Raw genomic sequence first — 19,308 nt, forward strand, 5'->3', positions numbered from 1 at the left:
GCCCTGGCATTCCCCTGTACTGAGGCATATAAAGTTTGCAAGACCAAGGGGCCTCTCTTTCCACTGATGGCCGACTAGGCCATCTTCAGATACATATACAGCTAGAGACATGAGCTCTGGGGGGGTACTGGTTAGTTCATATTGTTGTTCTACCTATAGGGTTGCAGACCCCTTTAGCTCCTTGGGTACTTTCTCTAGCTAGTTTTTTTTTTTTTTCCAGCACAATTCTCTCTGGAACTGGTTCCACACCCAGTCTATAGCTTTTGTTGGCAGTTATTCTACAGTCTGGCATTTTCAACATCTTGGAGTTTCCAAGGCAATCCAGGCTTTACCTTCACAGCTTCACACAGTGGCCTCTCTGGACCTTCCTGCAGGGACACCCTGGCTATTTGACTGGCCCCAGTTGTTTTTCTTAGCCATGGAGTGAGATTCTATAACCCCTTTCTTGTATCTTTAACTCTAAAGCCAGAACCATGTGGTCAGAGCTGCCAAGTTCTTTTGCTTGCTTCAGCTGGATTATGCCCCCCTCATTTAAATACATTTTCATCAGCTTTCCATTTTTGATGGTTTCCTTTACTGCTAAAGCTTGGTTGTCCTGGAACTCTCTGTACACCAGAATGTCCTTGAACTCAGAAATCTATATGTGTTTGCCTCCTAAGTGCTGGAATTAAAGGCATGTGTCACGAAGCTTGACCTTTCACTTCCCTTTAATTTATTTTCACAAATTGGAAGTTTAGCTGGGTGAGGTCTTGACCTGAGGCAACCACTTCAGGTCTTCCATTTAGTATCAGGCTTTTCTCTAACCTGTTTATCTTCTTCAACATAGGCTTTAGCTCCATTCTACTTGCTGGTGCTCCTTATCTCCTCAAACTGTACATTTTGTATTCTTACTTGCTCATCTTGGTCCTTTTCATTATCAGTCTGTATAACCATACCCATGAATAGCAAAGCAAGACAGTCAATACTAGGCTGACTGGAAACCTCCTCCGTCAAAGCTCTTAGTCCAAAACTCTTCAATTTAGGCTCTGGCAGATTTGGGGGACAAGGGAAGAAAGCAGCCACATGCTTAACCAAAATATCATAGTAATAGTCTGTAGGCCTCATATTAATATTCTTCTTATTTGAAATCTCTTGAGCTGGACCCCCACAGTTCAATTCACCCTCACCACTACCACCTTCCATGATCCTACTTATATGTTACACAAAGCTCTGCTTTAAAGTATCCAATTGATTTTCTAATCCAAAGTCCCAAAATGTTTTCTATTCCTCCAAATAAAAGCATAGCTTATCACAGCACTACCCTAGGTACCCTAGTACCTAGTACCAACCCTTGGTTAGGTTTCAGTTGCTTTGAATAGTCACCAAGACCATGGCAACTCTTAAAAAGGGGAACATTTAATTGGGGCTGGCTTTCAGTTGAGAGATTTAGTCCATTATCTGTAGGGCAGGAAGCATGGCAGCATGCAAGTAGACATGGTTCTGAAGAGGTAGCTCAAAGAGTTCTGCACCTGAATTGACAGGCAGAAAGAAAGAGAGACACTGGGCCTATGTTGAACATTTAAAGCCCCAAAGCCCATCCCGAGTGACACACTTTTTACAACAAGGCCACACTAACCTCAACAAGGACATATAATAGTGCTACTTCCTAATCACCAAGAGTTTAAGTATATGAGCCTATTGAAGCCATACATATTCTGTCCACTGGTGTGTGTGTGTGTGTGTGTGTCTATGTGTGTGCATGTAAAAAACTATCTTATAAAATAATGTGTTTCCATATAGTTCTCTCAGAGATCCTTAGTGTTAGTGATCCCTCTCCCTTTCCCTGCTCTCTGGAATTTTTCTAAACCTTGAAGTTTCAAACCATTACACATTCTTGCTACAATCCGGTTCCAAAATTCTCTGTATCTCATGGCTATATTATTGACAGAAATGATCCTATTTCTCAGTACCAATGTTTTAGCTGGTTACTCTCCTTGTTGTCATGACTGAGCATCTGGCAAAAAGAAAAGAAAAGAAGGTTTCTTTTAGCTCACAGTTCAAGAATGGAGTTTCTCATGGTGGAGAAGTCATGGAAGCAGAGGCCGCTGATTACATCGGATTCTTAGTCAGGGAGCAAAGAGTAATGAACATTATTGTTCTGATCATTTTCTTATTTTTATTCAAATCAGAACTCCGGTTAATGAGATGGTGTTATTCATATTTAGAGTGGGTCTTCCCACTTCAATCCAACCTAGAACCACTATTCCAAGTCCCAGAGGCTCTCAGAGGTTTGTTGCCTATGTTATTCTATGTCCTGTCAAGTGGACAGTATTTACCACCATACACCTCTTCCTTAGGGTCTGATTTCCCTGTGTTTGAATCTTCCTTCCTCCTTGCTTCTCTGGTGATCTGTTTGCAGTTATGTCATAATGCATAAGGAATCTGCTTTGCCTTTGTGTGTGTTTGCACACCTCACTGGTCCAACATCCCTGTGAGTGAGTAGTGACTTGTCATACAGTGCTATCTAACACATCCCTCCTATTTAGGACAAGGCTTTTCGTACTAGGTATAAAGGAAACATTTGTGAAATCACATGGAAATTTCATGGGAGAACGAGGGAGGTCCTGAGCATGGGTCTCTAACACAGGAAAGGGTAGGGTAACTGGATGAGGCCCTGGCACCTGGTAGGAGAGAAAGATAGTATCACTGGCCAACTGGCTAAGCACGACACAAAGACAAACTTTGCTTTGCTTACACTAGGCAAAAGGCGGGTCCTGGGTATACACAACATCTTTTTATAAATAAAATCGTTGTATTCATGGAGAACTAGCAAGAGGAAGATGCAACAGGTGCCAAAGATGAATAGGCATTATTATTCATTTATTAATTGGAAACTAATCCTAGATTTTGTTTCTTCCTTTTCTACCAAGTGGCCTCTGCTGAGTGTAATTTTTACTTTTTAGTGCTGTCTGCACCTGTGGCCTTTGGACCTACTGTTTATGACAGATGGGCCCGGCTGTGTTTGCACCATTTAGTGGCTTCCCTCCTCCTGCAGCACTCCATGCTGCCATCATTGGCTCAGGCCCAGTGGGCATGTTTGCTGGTAAAGGTCTGAATCTATTGCTCAGCTTTTGAACTTGTAATGTCCCTTCCTTGCATGGAGAGTGGGTTTCTACATCACATGATATTTTTCCTTGGATCAGGTCACTGTCGCTCAACACAGTCCTCAGTTGTAAGCAAATCAGAAGGCAGAAGCACCTACTTCACATATGGTTGAAGTTCTCAGCAGCTGCTTTTAAGAAGGATCAAATATGCCCTGTACCTGGATGAATGGAAAGGGAAGTTTGTCTTATGTCTCGAAAGACTGCTGTGCTTTTGATCAGTGCACTTTGGACTTTCTTGGGGAGATTTACCTGCTGGCTTTATTGATTTTAACCTTAACAGATGCTAACTCAGAATTTAGATCAGCACAAAGTAAATATTTGCCTAATAGAGATAATAATGAAGGGAGTTGTTTTTGTCTTGAAGCTATGTCAATATGGAGAAACAAACTTCATATTAGAGTCAGAACAGTACCCCTCCACTTTTTAACCTGACCTCTCTAAAAATGTCAGGGCAATGTGCTCATTCTTTTTGCCATTGCTAAATGGTCACTTAGAGCCCACATTTAGTCAACCAGATGAGAACATTTTACATTGGCAGTGATGTGATATGCTTAAATATTTATTTAACTATTTTTATATTGTTGAAGTAAATGCACAGAGAAGTGGTGAGTGCTATTCCTAGTTTTCTTTTATATATTTCCTGAGAATTTGGGTACATATTCATAATTGCTGGCTTCTCTGTTGCCAGCTATACTGCCCCAGGGTACCAGATAGACAGATGAAGAAAGACAGACTAAGCAGTATGAAGGCCTGTGGACAAGGGGAATAGGGGCTACCACTCCTCAGAGTGTGGCTTTTAATGGCTATGAAGACTGTCATGATACAGGAAGGTCCATTAAAAACCAGCTTTGGCAGCTCTTCAATCTCCCTCTAGTACATGTACTGTATACACAGATCAGGGGAGCCAGTGGGATTCCATGCCTCTTGTGCTGCTATTCAGATGTATAACAAGCACAGCAGCCTGCTCTTCTCTCAATGTCTATGATAGGTGGAATTAGAACACACAAATTACTGAGTAGTGCTCAAGGTGTGGATGGTGCATACATTAATGTGCATTGAAACCACCAACAATGTGTCTTTTCTTCTTTGCCCACATTCTGGTGTTCTTTCAGCATCTTTATAGTCCATTGTGCAGAGAACCTCATTGAGGACATCTCTGGAATAGATTATCTCCAGTTCAAGGAAAATGATGTTTCCTTTTTAGTCTAATGTGTTCTTCATGAAACTCTCTGTCCCCATCTTCTTTCTTTCCTGTGAATTACTACTAACAGTATGCTCCAAAGGTATAATCTTTTGTGCAGACTACAGGTATTTCTCATTTCTCCCAAGTGATGTCCAAACTCTGTAGATCCCTTCAAGGACCTAAAAAAACAGGAACCAGGAATCTCCAGCTATTGTCTCCATTTCCACAATGGTCTTCTCTAACCTTTTCTTTGCTGTTTGTATTGGTTACGTTTGCAGCAGTGTGATAAACACCATACCAAGGCAATTTATAGAGGAATGGTTTACTGTTCAAGAGGGATAAGGATCCATCATTGTCACAGCAAGGAATCCTAGCAACGGGCAGGCATAGCTGGTAGCTGAGATCCCACATACCAAACCACAGAGAGGAAGCAGAACAGTACATTTGAAATAATGAGAGTCTTCAAAGCCTTAAAGCCCCCCTCATCCCTAAGCAATGTTCTTAAGCTAGGAAACCACATCTTGAAAGACTCCTCATGAGGTATCTATCACCAGTTGGGGAAGAAGTATTCAAATGCTCAACCATATACTGTCTTTGATGTCTCTGCATGGGCTTGCTAGCCAGATACTTTTGGGGACCCCAGTATGGTCCTTTTCTATGTTGGTTTTTCTGTTCCTGGTAATCTAACTTATTCACTCCTCTTCAGGTTTCACTAGAGTCATTTGAGAGTCTTTGAGAGAGTCATTCTCATACACACACACACACACACACACACACACACACACACACACACACACGTGTGTGTGTGTTCTCTTGTACCCTAACATTTCTTTTCTGTGATACTCATGTCAACAGTCAGTTAAGCCATAATGCACTATGGAGCGTCAGCCTCTGGACATCCTAGGCTTTACCAATAACACATAAAAAAGGTACAAAAACTTTGTAAAATACTATTGTACTTTTATATGTGGTACATGCTTAAGATGGAAGCTGAGCTATGTAAGACATAGCACCATACCTTGCAAACATTTGGAGTTTTCAGGAAAGTTTGGGCTAGTGCCCTCCTGTCACAGGTGGAAGAAAACCTCTGAAGCTAGATGACAGGAATCAGCATCATCCATAGTGGGTACAGCTTGTGGTATATGAAAACTGGGAAGCTGGGCGGTAGTGGCACACGCCTTTAATCCCAGCACTTGGGAGGCAGAGGCAGGCAGATTTCTGGGTTCGAGGCCAGCCTGGTCTATAGAGAGAGTTCCAGGACAGCCAGGGCTACACAGAGAAACCCTGTCTCAAAAAACAAAACAAAACAAACAAACGAACAAACAAAACCAAAAAACCCAAAACCAACCAACCAAACAAACAAAAAACTGGGAACCAGAAATCTCAGGTGGGCATGGGTGTAGATTTGTGTTTCTGTTTGTCTAGGCAAAACTAGGCATACTTCAAAGTGTTCCCAGCATTTCTCACACAGTATGGCACACAAAACAAATCTGCCTTATGTCCCAGATGCTCAAGTTCTCTCTAATGTTCTAGGTGTATTAAAATAGAATCATGTTTTCAAAATATGTATTACTGCAAAATGTACTGTATCTATAACAATTTTATTTGAATTAATTCATCTGCTTTCCTCATAGGAATGTGCCTTACTATATGTCAAATACTCTGTTCATCTTTTCACAGCCATGGGTCCTCTCTCTGTGCTTGGCACAGGGAAGGGTCAGTGAGCATTAAGCTAGTTGAAAACATCAAGCTATTTTTAGTCATTGATCATGTAACTTTTACTTTAAACATTTAAAGGTACTTGTTTTAACAATCTAGTATAGTTATTTTCTTAATTTTAGTTATTGAGTGAGGGAATATGGCTCAAGAAGTGTTTTCTTTTCAAAAGCATATGGATGGGCCAGAAATTCCAGTAATGGGAAGACTGAGATGAAAGAATCATGACTTCTAGCATAGCCTGACCTAAATTAACAAAAATTTTAAAATCAGAACTGAAAAAAAAAAGGTGAAAAGGAGAAAAATCCTGTGGAATATATTAAACTGTCAGAGTATCTGTGCCAATACTGCTGCTGAGACATAAGGGCTTCTCAGCGGGTCTTGGGAAAGCATTCTGAAGACAGCCCTCATGTTTTATGTGACACTAGCCCAAGAAAACACAGCATTTTGAGTAGTCCTTAAAAGTGATGGCATAAGGGGATGATGAAAAAAGGATGAAAAGTCCTTATTGTGAAGAAGCCATCTTCTCTATATAAGCATGGCCTGAAAACGCACCACAGTCTTTCAGAACAGCAGTCACAGAGAGAGACTAAGTGTGACAGTATTTAAGATGGTAACTTTGAGTTTAGTTTGGCCCTAGTTCTAGTGTTTTGCTTGGGCAATTCAAATTCATTGATACCACTGACAAGCTGCCATTGCAAAAACTTTCTACCTCAGCCAAGTACCCATGGATGACATCCATCATCTGGACTTTCAGAAACAAGAAGAATCATGAGAAGATGCTGAGAATAACTTGGCCAAGAGGTGTAGAACCTACTACACTCTATCTGCCATCTGTTCAGTTTTAAAAGTCTGGTTGCTTTTAGTTTATAAACAAAAGAGAAAATATAAAAAGGGGAGAATGAGAAATAAAAATAAAGGAAGGAGGATTTATTTGTAAACCTAGTAAAAATCTCTCATAGAATAATGGTGGGTCTGGCTTTTTCCCCCCCTCAAAATGTGGAAGGTTATGGTATCTACAGGTTTTTGTTTAGCAAGCACTATTTAGTTATACTCGCTGGGCGACTAAAACATTTAACTCTCTCTATTTGTCTTTATTTTGTGTGTGTGGATTTGAAGAACAGGAAAACAATGAGATAGTCAAAGAATATATTGCCTTTGTGGCTGTGGTTCGTTCTGGATTTTTTTAATTGGTCAATATTGTAGGGTGGTTTCTTTGACCCATTTGATATAGCCCTAACACAAGTCCCATAAGGAGAATGACTTGAAAGCATTGGTATTTTCAGGTTAATAAAGTATTTCCCCAATTTGAAAATTCAAACCACCACCTTTCTAAGCCAGGATAATCCCTAACTATATTTAGAATATATCTACTCATAAGTTTAGACTCACCCCTCATCAAGAAACCCTCTCTTTGAAATAGTTGAAGAGTATTAGAAAAAACAAAACTAATCAAAACGCAGACTTATAGGGCCCAGTCTCAATGGATACATCTACAAAACAATTCCTATACCTAAGGCTCAGGGAACCTTTAGAAGGGGGTAGAAAGACTGTTAGAGTTTGTTGAGAGACTGTGTCTCTTGGTAATGTCAGAAGCTATATTTTCATCAACATGACTTCCTAAATATGAGCAGAACAGGGATGACACCAAGTAGACATTCCAAATAGACAGTGGAAATATCACGTGACCTCAACCCTACACAAAGAGTTATAGGGAACCAAGGAAAGCAGAGAGCAGGAAAATAGACATCCCCAGTGAAGATCACACCAACTGGTTATCCAATACTAAATTGTTATCTGTGAAAACATAGATATATGTAACATTATAGAGGCTGAGCAGTTGCAATTAGGAATATATCTGTATTAAATATATCAACGTAGATACATCTGAAGTTTATATATGAGTATGTATACTTTATGTCATAACATATGGTAACAATTACTGAATACAGAGGCCATGACTGTTTAGAGGAAAGAAAAGGAAGGGGAGATGCTTTATTTAATCTCAAAAATCAAACAAATACTGAATGAATGCCATATAATTATAAAATTTAGGAGGAAATGGTTTGAGTTATATAAAACATCAAGTAAACCATCATTTTATAAAATTAATTATTTTATTTTAGCATGTTTTTCCATAAAACACCATAATCTCTCCCCCTTCTTAATTATTCTCTGTTACTTTCATTTTTTTAAAAAAATTGTATTTTTCTGGAAATGGTACAGAGTCATTTTGGAAAAACATGAAGGTAAATTTATCTGTGCTACATCACAGAAAATTGATAAAGTTTGGACTGTCATATTTTTACATATTTATCTCTTGACCACTGAATGTGTTATGGATATGGTTCTTGCTTTTTAGTTTTTTCAATTTATGTTTTATATGCTAACTTTGCCTACCATGGTACTGAGCATGCTATATAAGATAATTTTCTTTTCTTCTTTTCTTCTCTTTTTAACTTCTTCCAGTCCTGATGATTAGGACCTTGCATATAGCATAGTTCTCTGTCTCAGTTTTATAAGTATAGATTTCAATGATTGTGTCGTATTTTATCTTTCTTTATTTGACCAATGTCCTATTATGGGTAGATACTGCCATTGCCCATAGTTTATCTATGATAAAGGATGTGACTGATAGCTGAGTGTCTGTGTATCTGTGAATTTTGGATTTCTTTCTCTATCATTAAGATCCAGGCCCAGGATTTCTTGGTAGAGGGCATGGAGAATTAGGAGGTCTGTGAATTGCAGGTAAAGTGCTGACATGTAAGGTTCCTTCTGTAGGACATCGGCAAGAGAGCACAGATCTTCTGTATTCTAAAACTTAGTTTCAGAAATCTCCACTGTGGCATGCTGATAGGATTCCTTAGCCTCTCTGAAAATTCTCTCATCCTCAAGAACTATTATTTTTCTTTTCTTTTTTTTTTCTCAAGAACTACATGCATGGAGTGATTATGTTCTATTGTCTCTAATGCATGCATGGACTAGAAAATAGTCCCCTCTCCCTTCCTGAGTTCTCTATTAAGTTGGATGAGAATATTTAGAGGGACAAGAGGAAGCATGGAAGAGCAGGAGCTAGGTGCAAAGTCAGATCCTGTTTGTATATTATAGATGGGTTTGTACGATCGTACAAACAAAGAAAATTTGCCATTAGAAATGCCTGTCTCTACTATGATGAGAGCTTGTGGGAGAACTGACTCATCTCTAACAGCTTTTACTGTTACTGATGTCCTGTTTTCATAATAGTTCAGCCATGCCAACAAAGAACCTTCATGTCAGCAATGCTAAAAAACAATCTGAATCTCATCTTCCTATCATGGTCATCTGGTGACTTTAGTTATGTTTCCTGTTGCTGTGATAAAATACTCTTACAAAAGCAGCCTAAGGAGAAAGGGTTCATTCTGGATCACAGGTCAAGGGTAGCGTCTATTATTGTAGGGATGTCAAGGCAGCAGCATTTTATCAGACGGCTACATTGTGTTTATGCATAATGCATGCTCTGTTCACCTTCCTTTCTCCATTACAGTCCAGACTCCAGTCTAGGGAGTGGTACCACTCACAGTAAGTGGGTCTTCCCACCTCAATTAAAGGAATCAAAATAATCCTCTACAGTCAGGCCTAGAGGCAAGTCTAAACTAGGTAATTCCAACCAGGTGTTTCTGGTTGCTTGTCTGCTAGGTAACTCTAGATTCTGCCAAGTTGATAGTTAATACTAGTCATAAAGGGTTGTAGAATTGATTAAATAAAACAATTCATGTGAAAATAGTGGTCAATGTAAGGTATCTTTCCTAGTAGTGACCTGACTGACTTTTCTCTTCAAATGAATGAACACACTGTAAATGTGGATGTTTTCATTCACATTCTAATTATACTCAATAAATTAAAAAAAAAAACCACTCATAGAACCAAAGATATCTGAAGTGATCTGTAGTATGATTTCCATTTTAAAGGGAGTTAGTGATTGTAACTCAAATACTACACTTACACCTTGTCACACAGTGAGTTAAAGTGTTACATAGACATGGCAGAGGTTATAGAAGAAGTCTAGCGAGAATGAAGCCATTCTAAAGAGGCCCTTTGTGTCTCAATACTATCAAACAACCACACTACTGAATTAATGGAGGCCAAGGAAATGGGAATTTCTCTAGGAATCTCATGCTGGGAGAAGGAAAATGTACCATCCAGAGGGGAAACTTGTATCCCTGGAAGAGATTTCACACAGTTCTAACAACATGCCAGACCACTTTACAGGATGTCACTATAAAGCCTTGTCAAGGGTTAGTTAGTGGTGGCTGGAACTGCTCAGTGTGCTTTTCCTTGGCATCTGTTTCATCATTGATCTCATTTTAAGACCTGTGAAATGGATTTGGGGTGTTCTCTGTACCTCATTGTCTCTCAATGTAGTCACACCAACTAAAACTCCTTTTTATGCTTTACCTTTTTAATTTGGCTCTTTTAATGGGCTTATTGCAGGCAGGTGACTGGACTTGATTCGGAACAGAGAAAGTTTGATAATAGTTACAAGAAGTACATGGATGTGTGATAGTAAAGGCATTATGAAAAGAAAGTCTTTAAGTGGCCTCTACCAAAGAAGCACTATTTAAAGTATCTCTTGATAACAGGGCATGGCTTTACATGCCTATAATCCTAGTATTCAGGAGACTGATGAAATAGGATTACTACAAGTTTGAGACCAGCAGCCTGGGCCACATAATGATGTCAAGGTCAGCCTAAACTACATAGTAAGACCCTGTCTTTTTTTTTTTTTTTTTTTTTTTGCAGGTTAGCATTTTATTAGATAAAAACAGGAAGGAGGGCGCTTACCCACCTCCTCTTCCCCAAGAAAGAGCGGGAGTCTGTAACACTGAGATGTAGTGGGAGGGTCAGGGCGGAAAGCTGAGGGTGAAGTCCGGTGTCATGGTGCATACCTATAAGCCCAGCACTTGGGAAATGGAGGTAGGAGGGTCAGTTCAAGGCCACTCACAGCTAAGTGAGAACCCCGTCTCAAAAACAAGTCCGATGTGAACTGGGTGCTTCGTGTAGACATGGTTACTGATCAGAAATCTCAGCTACAAATTCTGGAGGGGAGTTTATGCCTGGNTCTTGCCCTAAATGGAAGGCCTCCCTCCCTCCACTAAAACCCAGAGAGGAGTGACATCTCTTCTGTGGTCCAGGGAGGCGGGAAGAAAGGTAACTTCCGGTCTGTGGGCTTCTGATCGCCAGGTGTCCTCAACGTTCATCAAATCCAGGCATCNGGAAGCCCCTGGCAAACTGTTCCACCTGTTGCCGGAGGTTGGCCAAACGCTGGCTTGTCTCTGGGTCCTTGAGCAGGAAGGATTTGAAATCCTGGAGCTTGGCAGTCTTGCGCTTCACCTCCAAGCCAATGTTGATTCCCTCATCGATAAAATTGACGACTCTATGGAAGTCGTCCTCACGGAACTGGCGAGAGGTCAACGCGGGGGCCCCAAGCCTCAAGCCCCCCCGGAGTAATGGTGCTCTGGTCTCCAGGACAGGTGTTCTTGTTGGCAGTGATGGAGACGAGTTCCAACACGCGTTCGGCTCGGGCTCCATCCAGGCCCTTGGGCCGCAGGTCCACCAGCACCAGGTGGGTGTCAGTGTCACCAGACACCAGTGAGTAACCTTGCTTGAGCAGGGCATCAGCCATGGCCTGGGCGTTCCTCAGTACTTGTAAGGAGTACTCTCGGAATATAGAGGTGCAGGCCTGCTTGAGAGCCACAGCTACTGCAGCAATGGCGTGGTTGTGGGGGCCACCCTGTAGGGATGGGAACACAGCGAAGTTGATTTGGTCCTCAAAGGTATAAGGGATCTCTTTGCCAGTCTTGGGGTCTACGGTCCGTACTCCCTTCCGGTAGAAGATGAGCCCTGACCTGGCCCCTCGCAGTGTCTTGTGAGTGGTGGTGGCAACAACGTCCGCATATATGAAAGGGAAAGGGATCACCTTGGCGGCCACCAGGCCACTGATGTGGGCCATGTCTGCCAGCAGGTGTGCCCTGACCTCATCACAGACCTCTCTCATGCGTGCATAGTCAATGAGGCAGGCATAGGCACTCGTGCCAGCTATGATGAGCCGCGGTCGGAAAAGCCGAGCGGTCAGCGCCAGCTGGTCGTAGTCGATGAGGCCAGTTTAGGGATTGAGTTTATAGGGCATAGACTGGAAGAAAATGGATGTGGCAGAGATCCACTTGACATCAGACATGTAGCAATGGGTAAGATGGCCCCCATCGGGCGGCCAGGTTGGCTGGGGACCCTGAGTATGGCGGCACATTGACTCCCCACTGTGCGGGATCCAGGTCAAAGGCTTCCAAGGCCCGGCCTGGGACACCTTGCTGTGCTGGGCCCGGGCAGCCATGCAGACCAGCTGACCACATCTCTGCAGAGGCTGAGTGGTCTGAAGCAAAGAGAAGGATACCATCACTACAGGAGGCCACAGGAAGACTAGCCACTAACTCTGTATCGGTGTAGTACCGGGGTCGAAAACCGGCTGCCAGTAAAACCCTGTCTTAACAAACAAACAAACAAACAAACAAACAACCACGCTTCTTCCATGTGCTGCCCTAAAAAACCCAGCCAACCAAATTTGAAAAGTTCAGTTAGAATGAACAAAATTTGGGGCAGACGGTTGAAGGACAGATGATGAATGCCATTTTGGATGGAAGGAAGCTTTGAAATTAAATGTAGCTATGGAAAATAATTGCTGGATTCAGAGTAGACTGGGTTTTGTGTGTGCTTGAATATGTGCATGTCTGGCATTATGTATTTGTCGGAGTATGTGAATTCATTGTATGGGAATGAGGTGAGCCAGGCACAGTGGGGAGTGAAATGGGGGAAGCAGATAAGAGATAAGGCTGGAAAGAGAGTCTGGAGCCAGGTCTCAGTGTTCTCTGACAGTGATCTCTCTTACATTCGACTTCTGCAAAGTAGAAATAAAGGTAGAAATGTCCAGATGACACCTAGGAATTGTACTGCTAAGAACAAGCTTCCCTTTTATTTTGTTTTCCACAAAAAATGAGCACAGTCAAGCATTGCTTGCCCGAGTGTATGCATGGCTGCTCTGTGTGTGTGCAAAGCACAGCACTGTGCTCCTGGTCGATACCTCCAGGTTCCTGACTCTAGCTCAAGCCCTGGGTGGATAGGGGTTGAAGAAATTCTGAGGATGTCATGGATGCATTTTTCTGTTTTTTTTTTTTTTTTTTTTTTTGGTTTTTTGAGACAGGGTTTCTCTGATAGCCCTGGCTGTCCTGGAACTTACTTTGTAGACCAGGCTGGCCTCGAACTCAGAAATCTACCTGCCTCTGCCTCCCAAGTGCTGGGATTAAAGGTGTGCACCAGTGCTTAAAAGTTGAAAATCATAGAGGTAATGGCCACTATCTAACTACTTTTCCCTTTCGTTTTATTTTTTTCTTTATCAGAAGTCAGGGATTAACTTTTGAAATGTATTTTTCTGTGTGTTCTTTCTGGGGTAAAAAAAAAAAAAAAGAAACAAAGAAATAAGATTAGTATTATAGGTGTGTTCTTTCTTCTTTCAATGCCCAATGGAAGGGTACCTGCCTCTTTATATTTCTAATAGTGAAGCTAATTTGGAGACTAGAGTCTGGATTAGAATGTTCCCTTGAATATCTTTTTCTTTTCAGCTTCAAAATATAAGTGTGTATGTGCTGGCCCCTAGTTTGGTAGTGTAAAAATAAAGCACAGACTTTAGCATGTTAGGGATTACTAAAAGTGCTTTATGCTGGAAAGGTGGCAGATTGTGTTCTCTAGGCCTCCTCCCTCAGAAGCCAGCTGCTTGGTCACAGGTTATCCATCTCCCCAGGGTACATGTCCACCAAGAGCCATGTTGCCTGACTGAACCCTACTTTTTGTATTTCAGGAGCCTGACAGTTTGTAGGTTTCCCTTTCATAAGTACATCTGCCTGGATTTTTTAAAAGACCTATCCATCAATCTCCCCAAAGCAGCTCTCCTCCTCCCTGCTTCTCACTGTTTAGGATTGACTGTATGCATCAGTTGTTTTCACTCTGTGAGAAAATCCCCCTACTTTTCTTTCCTTTCATCTCTTCTCTTCCTCTCCTTCGTGTCTTCTGGACAACATGTTTTTGTCTCATGGTTCCAAGCAAGTAAGCTCTTCATCTGTTCAAATACAAAATAGGAAAAAAAATTGCCTTGAACCAAGGCAAAATAAATCACTTGCCTTCAAGATTAAGCTGAAATGTTTCCTTGAGCTTCATGCTTCATGTCAGAACATCTGAACATCCTACCACTTAACAAGATGATAACAGAGTGTTTTTTTTAAAAAAAATTTGCTTTTTGCTTTTTTCTGCCAGTAAACCATATCTGCACTAAGCCAGGGCCACCTTTCAGTGAAAAAGGAACAGGAGGCTGCCCTCTGCCATCCGAACATGCCTCAAGCCCTATTTATTTATGAGGAGCTTTGTGCCATAATGTTATCCAGCTTTATGGGAGACATCACACGGTCCTGGTAATCTGATAGAAGGCTTTAAATGGATAGGCTCTTCTGCCAGGTTTGTGTGCCAGAAGGTTTTGGGCTTTGCAAGAAAGAAACAACAAACAAACCTTAGACCCTAACTAAGATCGAATAGTAATGCCCAAGGAAAACAGCCTAAGTATTTCTGAAGGTTTTCTATAGATAAAATATAGCAAAGAATAGAGCAAATTCGTCACTTTTTAAAAGTATAAACAAAAAAACTCTTAAAATACTCAAATACAATTAGTAAGTGATTACTATATTCTTTTAAATTTCATGGAAGAAAGCAATATTAAAGAGATCTTTTGAATACAGATTTGTTCATATTTGTAATGTGCTTCAAATTCAGCATTTTATTTTCAAGGCAGAGATTTAAGAAAATACTCAGAGGTTATTCTCAGATGGAAAATGGAGACATCATTAACAAGAACACACACTAGTAACACTCAGTGCTCAGTATTAATTGACTGTGTTCCAGTACTTAGTGCAATCTGCCCACCAGAGTATGAGGATTATTAATGTAATGAGACAACACGTTGCAGTTATGAGACAAATCCAGAAATTTTTGTGGTAGGAAAGGGCACAAGACATAATGGCCAATTTAGATTGTAAGTAATACATACTAAAGTAACATACCGGAGAGGCTACTGTATTAGAAACAAATCAATTTGCAGATGTTTCTTGAGTACTTGTGAAATATTTTATGTCTAGGGGTTACATTTAAGATCTCTCCCTTCAAGGAGTTTTGATTTAGCTTGAGACAGGACTACAAAGAACAAAAAAGAAATGTAAGACAATAATAAAATAAATACCATGGGGTGACCTGATGGTGCTCTCTGCATGATGCAGACATGCAGGGATCTAGGATTATGTTCTGGGCCTTCCCGTTCTGATCTTTGATTTTTTTGGGCTGCATTTCTTTTTATCTATTCCACTGAGTACCTCTAAGTAGTGAAATAATGGAGATGAAATAATTTAACATCAGGTAACTGAGATGGTTTAGAATAGTGAATTTGCTGTAATTTAATTAAGTCACTCAGCACTGACACTTGGGCAGTCTGCCTTTTCTCTACTTAAAAATAAGTAAGTATTTTCATGTAGATGTGCATGTGTAAATGTTCATGTGTGTGTGTGTGTGTGTGTGTTTGTATATGTATATATACAAGTGAATTTTAAATTCACAAATTTTACATCAAGAATCTTCCTCAATCATTCTCTATGACACACACACACACAAATACACACACACACACACACACACACAAATACACACACACACAAATACACACATATTGAGGTAACCCAATCACAAAAGAACTCACATGATATGTACTCACTGATAAGTGGATATTAGCCCAGAAACTTAGAATACCCAAGATACAAGATACAATTTGCAAAACACATGAAACTCAAGAAGAACAAAGACCAAAGTATGGACATTTTGCCCCTTCTTAGAATTGGGAACNTGAAACTCAAGAAGAACAAAGACCAAAGTATGGACATTTTGCCCCTTCTTAGAATTGGGAACAAAACACCCATGGAAGGAGTTACAGAGACAATGTTTGGAGCTGAGACGAAAGGATGGACCATCTAGAGACTGCCATACCCGGAGATCCATCCCATAATCAGCCCCCAAACGCTGATACCATTGCACACACCAGCAAGATTTTGCTGAAAGGACCCTGATATAGCTGTCTCTTGTGAGCCTATGCAAACACAGAAGTGGATGCTCACAGTCAGCTATTGGATGGAACATAGGGCCCCCAATGGAGGAGCTAGAGAAAGTACCCAAGGAGCTAAAAGGGTCTGCAACCCTATAGGTGGAACAACAGTATGAACTAACCAGTACCTCCGGAGCTCTTGTCTCTAGCTGGCCTAGTCAGCCATCATTGGGAAGAGAGGCCCCTTCTTGCAAACATTATATGCCTCAGTACAGGGGAATGCCAGAACCAAGAAGTGGGAGTGGGTGGGTAGGTGTGTGTGTGGGGGGAGGGTACGGGGGACTTTTGGGATAGCATTTGAAATGTAAATGAAGAAAATATCTAATAAAATAGAAAAATAAAAAAAGAAGAAAGAAAAAATAATAAAAATAAAGCTAAACATGGAGGTGAAAGACATCTAATATAAAAATTTCAAAATGCTGAAATGTAAAATTTTAAGTTTTGTTCAGAAAAGAAAGCAATAAACATTGACAAAACATCAAACTTATGGGAGAAAATATTTTCCACATATATATCTAACAGAGGATTAATATCTAGAATTTGTTAAAAAAAAAAAAAAGTAAGGTAGCCAGGTGCCTGGCATGACTGTCATCTGAGAGGCTCCAACCCGCAGTTGACTGAAACAGAGGCAGAGACCCATATCAGTGAGCATCCACTTACAGAAATGCTGAGGGAACAATTGAGGGTCCCAGAATACGATAGGAAGACCAATAGAGTCAACTAGCCTGGATCCTTGGTGGTGCTCAGTGACTGAACAACTAACCAAGGTGTATACACTGGCTTAACCTAGGCATCTCATGCATATGTAAAGGTGCAGCTCAGTCTTCATGTGGGTCTCTGAGCAACTGGAGCAGGAGCTGGTCCTAAAGCTGTTGCTTGTCTGTGGAATCCATTTCCCTGGCTAGGCTGCCTCTTCTGGCCTCTGTGGGAGAGGATGCACCTGACTCTGCAAAGACTTGATGTCAAGTCTCAGAGAAGAGGATGGGAGAATTGGGGAGGGACCTGTGAAAAGGTACCAAAAGAAGAGGGGTAATGACCTGGATATAAAGTGAATAAGTTAATTAATTAAAGAGAAAAAGTAAGTAAATACAAAAAAAAAAAAACCCAAAAAACCAAACCAAACCAAACAGAAAAGCCCAACCTACCATTAAGGAAAAAATTCTGATTTTGGTCAGGGTAAAGACAGGGACTCCCAAAACAATGCGACTACTGTCATTGCCCTCAGTAACCACAGAGAAATTAAATAAAAGTCCCTGTTACTGAAGACACCACCCACAGCAGGCACAGGACTCAGAAGAGCCAAGCTGGGTCTGATCTGAAAGCTTCAGCAGTACCAGAAGTTGCTATACAAAATGCCCCCTGCTCACCAACCCACTCACTCCCAGGACCTGGCCCTGGCATTCTCCTGTACTGGGGGAGAGAACCTTCACAGGACCAAGGCCTCTCCTCCCATTGATGACCGACTAGGCCATCCTCTGCGACATATGCAGCTAGAGCCATGAGTCCCACCATGTGTTTCCTTTGATTGGTGGTTTAGTCCTAGGGAGCTCTGGGAGTACTGGTTACTTCATGTTATTGTTCCTCCTATGGGGCTGCAAACCCCTTAAGCTCTTGGGTACTTTCTCTACCTCATTCATTGGGGACCCTGTGCTCTGTCCAATGGATGGCTGTGAGCATCCACTTCTGTATTTGTCAGGCCTCTCTTCTGTATTTGGCAGAGCCTCTCAGGAGAGAGCTATATCAGGCTCCTGTCAGCAAGCTCTTGTTGAATCCAAAATAGTGTCTGGTTTTAATAGTTGTATATGGGATGGATCCCCAGGTGGGTCAGTTTCTGGATGATCATGCCTTCAGGCTCTGCTCCTAACTTTGTCTCTGTGACTCCATCCATGGGTATTTTGTTTTCCCTTCTAAGAAGGATCGAAGTATCCACACTTTTGTCTTCCTTCCTTTGGAGTTTCATGTATTTTGCAGATCGTATCTTGGGTATTCCGAGCTTCTGGGCTAATATCCACTTATCAGAGAGTGCACATCATGTGAGTTCCTTTGTGATTGGGTTACCTCACTCAGGATGATATCCTCCAGATCCATCCATTTGCCTAAGAATTTCATAAATTCATTGTTTTTAATTGCTGAGTAGTTCTCCATTGTGTAAATGTACCACAATTTCTGTATCCAATCCTCTGTTGAGGGACATCTGGGTTCCAGCTTCTGCTTATTATATATAAGACTGCTATGAACATAGTAGAGCATGTGTCCTTAATACATGTTGGAGCATCTTCTGTGTATATGCCCAGGAGTGGTATTGCTGGATCTTATGGTAGTAATATGACCAATTTTCTGAGGAACCACCAGATTGATTTCCAGAGTGGTTGTACCAGCTTGCAATTCCACCAGCAATGGAGGAGTGTTCCTCTTCCTCCAAATCATTGCCAGCAGCTGCTGTCACCTGAGTTTTCTATCTTAGCCATTCTGACTGGTGTGAGGTGGAATCTCAGAGTTGTTTTGATTTCCATTTCCCTGATGACTGAGGATGTTGAACATTTTTTTCAGGTGCTTCTCATCCATTCAGTATTCCTCAGGTGAGAATTCTTTGTTTAGCTCTGTACCCGATTTTTTAATATGGTTATTTTGATCTATGGAGTTCAAAGAACTTCTTGAGTTCTTTGCATATATTGGATATTAGCCTTCTATATCATGTAGGATTGGTAAAGATCTTTTCCCAATTTGTTGGTGGCCTTTTTGTCTTACTGACAGTGTCTTTTGCCTTACAGAAGCTTTGCAATTTTATGAGGTCCCATTTGTCAATTCTCGATCTTACAGCACAAGTCATTGCTGTTCTATTCAGGAATTTTTCCCCTGTGATCATATCTTCGAGGCTTTCCCCCATTTTCTCCTCTATAAGTTTCAGTGTCTCTGGTTTTATGTGGAGTTCCTTGATCCACATAGATTTGACCTTAGTACAAGGAGATAGGAAGGGATCAATTCACATTCTTTTACATGATAACAGCCAGTTGTGCCAGCACCATTTGTTGAAAATGCTGTCTTTT

At 41.1% G+C, this 19,308-nt stretch overlaps 1 protein-coding gene and 1 pseudogene across 2 annotated transcripts in view; one reads left to right on the top strand and one right to left on the bottom strand.

The window, feature by feature from the left end:
* Nucleotides 1–19,308, top strand: part of LOC110309383 (ST18 C2H2C-type zinc finger transcription factor) — a 338,717-nt gene that overhangs the window by 22,059 nt on the left and 297,350 nt on the right. The window lies entirely within an intron of this gene.
* LOC110310680 lies at nt 11,269–12,428 on the bottom strand (annotated as a pseudogene). Its single transcript, XR_002379863.1, has one exon. The product of XR_002379863.1 is annotated as a serine hydroxymethyltransferase, mitochondrial pseudogene (transcript).

The sequence above is a fragment of the Mus caroli genome, chromosome 1 (genome assembly GCF_900094665.2).
Source record: "Mus caroli chromosome 1, CAROLI_EIJ_v1.1, whole genome shotgun sequence".
NCBI classification, from domain to species: domain Eukaryota; kingdom Metazoa; phylum Chordata; class Mammalia; order Rodentia; family Muridae; genus Mus; species Mus caroli.